The following is a 6,581-nucleotide window of genomic DNA, read 5'->3' as shown; positions in this document are numbered from 1 at the left end:
ATGTAAATGGTAAGAATCAAGAAGAATTAGACTTGCCTAATTTTCTAAAAGAATTCCAAGATGTGTTCATCGATGATGTCCCTATGGACTTACCTCCAAAATGAGGGTATGATGACCATCGCATTGAGCTCCTTCCAGGAAGCTCACCGCCTAACAAGCCTCCCTATGAGTCTCTCAAGCTCAACAAGAGGAGATCATGAAGCAAGTACAAGAATTGGTTGACAAAAGGGATGGTGAGTCCTAGATCCTCTCCCTTTTGTTCTCCAATTATTTTAGTGCAAAAGAAAGATGGTACATACCGTATGTGTGTGGACTATCCAGCACTAAACCATATCACTATCAAAAACAGATTTCATGTGCCTCGAGTAGAAGATCTATTTGATAAGCTACAAGGCTCTACCACTTCAGTAGGATTGGCCTTAAAAGTGGCTATCATCAAATAAGGATAGTGGATGAAGATATCCTAAAGACCGCGTTTCACACAACATTTGGTCTTTATGAATATCTAGTCATGCCTTTTGGCTTGACTAATGCACCAGCCACGTTCAATCGTCTAATGGAGAAAATATTTAGACCCTACCGCAAATTCACTGGAGTGTTCTTTGATGGTATCATCATCTACTCCAAGTCTTTGGAGGAACATAAGTAGCATCTCCAAGTGATTTTTCAAGCATTGAGGAACAACAAGCTTTTTTTCAACCAAAAGAAAAGCAAATTTTTCCTTCAAGAGATTCAATACTTAGGTCATATTATCTCCAAGATGATATCCGTATGGATCCATCAAAGTTAGAGGTAATAAAAGCATGGCCTAATCCAAGGAATCTACATGAGCTACGAAGCTTTATTGGTATGTGTGCATACTATAGACGCTTCCTTCATAACTAAATTTTCTCAAATAGCAGGACCATCACATGACTTAACAAAGAAGAACATTAAGTATTTATGGATTTCTAAGGAGCAAAATGCTTTTGACAAGCTCAAAGATAAGCTTATCTCCCAACTAGTTCTTATGCTTTCGGATCTCTCAAAGCCATTTGAGGTCCAATGTGATGCTTGTGGTGATTTCCTTGGAGCAGTCTTGCTTCAAGAAGGGCATGCCATAGCATATGAGAGCCGAAGGCTCAATACAGATGAACGTGTCTTAGGAATTTATGAGAAAGAGCTATTACATGTTCTACATGCCCTAGACACATGGAAGAATTATTATTGGGGACTCCATTTATTCTACGAACCGACCACCAAAGTCTCAAGTACTTCATGATCAAAACCAAGCTTTTCGACAAACAAATGAGGTGGGAAAATTTTCTTTCGCAATTTAATTTTCATATTGCTCACATTGCGGGTAAGCACAACCAAGTGGCCGATGCACTTTCACGACGACCAAAAGTTAATGCGGTGTCTATAGCTACTCATAATTATCTATCTTCTATAAGAGATGAGTATGACCTACAGAGACATAATGTCAGCCCTTGCTTTGGGAAAGAAAGAGGAACCATTTACCTTGCAGGATGGTTATCTTCTCCATGAAAATAGGCTATGTGTTACCCACTCCCTTCGTGAGAAACTCATGTATGAATCCCATGCTCCTCCCTATGCGGGGCCTAGTGGCATTCAACCTACTCTTCGAGGAGGAGAAACGTATTTCTATTGGCCTACCATGAAAGTAGACATACAAGAGTATGTTTCAAAATGTGTAGTATGCCAAAGACTAAGTATGATAGAGGGAAGCAACCTGGATTCCTCCAGCCTTTGCCTATCCCAAATTCACCATGGGAGAGTATATCCATGGATTTTATCTTTGGATTACCCAAGTCTATCCATGGGAATATGGGAATATGGACAATAGTCACAAGTTTAGCAAACAAGCACACTTTATTCCTGTCAAAAAGATTATCAAGGCACACCAAATGGAAACTCTCTTCATATCACAGATTTGAAACACCATGGATTGCCAACATCCATCGTGTCAGGTAAAGATTTTAGAATGACCAATAATTTTTGGAAAGGTCTCTTTGAAAATCTAGGAGCAAGATTGAATTTCTCTTCGGCCTATCACCCACAAACGGATGGCCAAAGTGAGATAGCCAATCTTACGATACTCGATCTACTAAAGACTTATGTTATTGAAGTAGATCAATGCTCACAATGGGAAAAGTACTTACCTCTTGTACAGTATGCCTACAATAATATTGTACATACTTCTACGGGAAAACCACCTTTTGAAATAATTGAGGAAAGACCAAAAAGTCCCTTGCTACTCAAAGTACATGGGAAGATCTTCACTGCCGAGGAGTATAGCTATGACCTACAAGAATCTTTTCAAAAGATTAAGAAGGCTATATCCATCTCTCAACAAAGGCAAAAAGCTATTGCTGACAAGTATAGAAGGGCCTTAACGTTCAAATAAAATGATTGGGTCTTATTTAAGTTTCCTAAGGCTCGATTGAGGCAAACGATGGGGAAAAATCCTACGTCCATCAAAAGCATTATGCTAAATTAGCAAAAAGATACTATGGTCCTTTTCAAATTTTGAAGCCAATTAATGAGATGGCTTATCAACTCAAGTTGCCCAACCATTGGCTCATACACAATTCTTTTCATGTGAGCCTACTTAAGCCCTACAAAGGAGAGCCACCAAGTGAACCAATTATTGAAGACCCTCCCAAAAAAGAAGACCAAGAAGAGGTGCTACAACCAGAAGCTATCCTTCGGCATGAAAACAAGGTACTGCGACATGGTAAGATTATCCGTTGATATCTTATTAAGTTCAAAAATTATCCTTTTGAAGATGCTAGATGAACCTTGTCAATCCTTACAATGCCACATTAGAGTAAGCAAATAGTATGCATGCTTACAATCATGTTTGTGATGACGACGTCTCTCAAACATCAAGTAGAATTTGTCACTCTACTTTGGGAGAATGAAATGGACTAAGGAGTAGACATGCTTGTGGCAGCTATGTCTCCCAAGCACCAAATGGATTAGTCATCCATCTTGGAAAGATGTCGTAGGGTAAAAAGGGATCCTCTACCCGCTAAGAAAAATTGACTAATGACTAAGGCTTTATCTCTTCTACCTCATAGTCGAGGACGACTATGATTTCAAGAGAGAGGTAATGTCATAAAATCTAATATCTAACCAACCCAAATTCTTTTCTCATATTAAACTGATCGTTTTATGTGGGAGAATAAACAATAATAAGGGTTAGAATATAGACATCTGCTTTCATATCTATCTCAACACGGGGCCAATGGTAAAGGGGTCCAAATGAGAGATGTTTTGTCAAAGAGAAAGGCTAGATAATGGAGCTTAAAGACCTTAGGGTTAGCTTCATTAAACACCTCCAAAGTTTAGTGTTAAAAAGTCCTTTGACCTTAGGTAAGCTACGGCTGGGTTTGAGGTGGAAACCAGGCCCAAGCTTGAGGTTCTTGTTGTGCTTGATGACTGAGGTGCTTGAGGTGCTTGAGGTGCTTGTCGTGCTTGATGACTGAGGTGCTTGAGGTGCTTGTCGTGCTTGATGCCTGAGGTGCTTGTTGTGCTTGATGACTGAGGTGCTTGTCGTGCTTGATGACTAAGGTGCTTGAGGTGTTTGTCGTGCTTGCCGACTAGGGAGCCTGAGGTGCTTGTGGGAACACTACCCAGTCTTGAGGTTCTTTGTCATGCTTGCTGACTAAGATGCTTGGGGATAAGGTGTGCAAAAGTCAACAACTATCCCTACAAGGAGGGGGCGAGCCCAACAAGATGGGGGATGAGAGAGAACACACACACCCTCACACAAGGCAAGCTTGGTACAAAGAAAGCAAAAGGGACACTTGAGTCAAGATCCTCTTTATGTTGCCCTCATGGTGTGCCTAAAGCCTATTGGATGGACTCCCAAGGGGTCCAATGATAAATTAGTTAATTTAATTAATTCTTTTAGCATTTATCAAGTCCTCTCTCTCAAAGGGGAAAGAGAAACACTTGTCCCAAGCCTACCCTTGTTGCTTGATATGCCCATGCATGTGATTGGCTAGGCCTCGAGAGGTCCAATGATCTTGAATCATGAGCTACAAGGGGGGGTCGACCAAAGCAACCTAGGGGGTTGCTTGAGGGGTATACTCTCCTACACACACTCACACACACACACACTCATTGTGTGAAGTGCAAAGTGCAAGATCTCCATCTCCTTTTCCAAGCTAGTAGAGAAGTTGAGGGCCAAAGCAAGCTAGGGGGTTGCTTGAGGGGTATACTCTCCCACACACTCTTATTGTGTGAAGTGCAAAGTGCAAGAGCTCCATCTCCTTCTCCAAGCTAGTAGAGAAGTTGAGAGCCTTCACCAACACTATTGGTTATAGAGTGCAAATCCAACCAAGAGCTATGCTTCAATGCTTAAGCTTGCCATCTTCTCCATCTCCATTACTATGCTATTATGTATGCTAGCAAGAAGAGTGATGATAAGTGAGGAATTAATTCTTTCTCCTATGAAATGTTTCTTCTTCCTCTTCCCTACCGTCATTCCCGCTAGTCTTGATGGGAGAAACTATAATACAAATGCCTATTGGACGGGGGACCGGCTCCACATAAATCCGGTCTTCAACTGTTGTCATGTTCTCTAAACTTTCTCTCTTGCAAAAGTATTGTTCATGCCAAGTTATCTAAATTTTGTGTTTTTGTTGCTACCATCAATTAAGTTCACCCTCTATACTCACAAAGTAATTTCACAAAAGTATCTTTTCTAATTTTCGCTACTCTCAAAGTTAATAGGCCATTTCCATTACATTGTATCTCCTTAGATGTCATCATAACAAGTATCATTATAAAAATATCTAAAGAGGTGCCCCAGAAGTTCTACTGATCCTTTCTCCCTAATCTTAAAGATATATATGATCTTCAAAGATGTTAAGTGTCCTAGCTTGGCATGAGTTGTTCACAACAAGTCTGTAGCATTATTTTTCTCCCAATAGTAGACTCCTAGTTCTGGATTGTTAGTTGAGATACGCTTTAGAGGCTTAGTGTCTAGTTGATCATAACCTTTTGACTCAAGTACTGGTGGTCCTTCGTTGGTGGTCATGTCTGGAATTAGTGTATTAACTTCTAATCCCCATTTATCCATTGTGTCAAGATTCACAAGTTTTAGACATTGCGTTCCGTTTCTATCCATGTAGAAGGTTTTCTACTTATTGGTTGTAATCTCATCTCTAAAATCAACACTATGGTCATCAACTCGAACCACATACTTCTCATCAATATCCAAAGAAATTTGAGCCCTGTGAGTATTGGTCTTATAAGAGTTTAAGATATGCTTAAACCGTAGCAATATTCCAGCATTGTAACATGAGTGGAGAAGGAAGATATGTCTGGTTGAATCGGAATAAGTGACACTTCTTCAAAAATACTCTTCTCTTCAGTTGACACTCTGCTCTTACTTTCTTGATTAAATCCCCGATTTGCTAGTACACAATCTGATCTAAGGTACGTAAAGATCGGCAATGCTTAATGGAATTAAATACCTAATTATTTGATCCAATACCAATCCGATTTAGCTATCACGAATTTCATTTTTTGAATTATCTCTTAGTTCCCGCTTGATTTCAAAAAGGCTTGCAAAAGTAAACAATCTACTAGTCACTCTATTAGCCGCAAATATCCTATGATGGGCTTCCAATTTCTTGCTCCTATATTGTCACAAAAGTTCAACGTCTAGAAGTTGCAAGCATGTACAATTAATAATGGTCAAAATTTCAGTCTCAAATGGAAGAAATAGTCAAAGGAACAATCTGCAGTCTTCAATTTCTATGAAACTAGGCTTCTAGTGACAAAAGTGTCCAAATGACTTCACATTTTGCAAGCTATCTATGGGATAGGTGCTCTATCTTTGGTGGTCAAAAAAAAAATCTCTAATTGGCAAGAGATAATAAGAGCGATTATTATCTACTAACCCAAAAAAATTATTGTTTTTCCTTTTGATGATACCCACTAGTTAAGGATGTGGCCAAAGAGCTCTGACTCAATTTTCAACAAATTTGGACAAGTTTTACATTAGTTTCTACAAGTTTTAGCCGTTTGCAAACTCTGATAGAAAACAATTGTCAATCTCAGTGAAAATTATTCCAAATCGCTTGAAATTTGGCACATGTAATCAGGTTCCTTCAAGAAAATTCAAAAATCTTATCTTTTGACTTAGGAGATAATAAGCGCGATTATTATATACTGGCCTCAAATGAAGACTTTTTCTAAGCTTTTTGGCATACACTAGTTGTGCATATTGTGAATATTCACTTGACAAGTTTAGGAAGTTTGTATCAATTTAAAAAAAAATTAACCCCCGTTTTTGTAGTTGTTTGATTAGAGAGAAAATTTGGCATAAATAGCAATAGCTTCAAATGACACCAAATTCGAAACATAGGCTTAACACACAATGGTTTATCATGTGGTATGCTCAATTGATGAAAACTGTGCAATTTTGAAGCTGGAGATAATAAGCGTGATTATTACCTATGTACCAAATTTGCAAGATTTTCAACTTTTTAGGATTCCCACAATTAGTACGAGGTATTTTAAGGTTTTCTAGTAAAAGTTTCAACAAATTTGGATCACTTTTG

Source organism: Adiantum capillus-veneris, chromosome 27 (assembly GCF_014529385.1).
Source record: "Adiantum capillus-veneris isolate H3 chromosome 27, ASM1452938v2, whole genome shotgun sequence".
Classification (NCBI taxonomy): Eukaryota; Viridiplantae; Streptophyta; class Polypodiopsida; order Polypodiales; family Pteridaceae; genus Adiantum; species Adiantum capillus-veneris.
The sequence above is the reverse complement of the archived record's forward strand: the minus strand, read 5'-3'. Positions refer to the sequence as shown.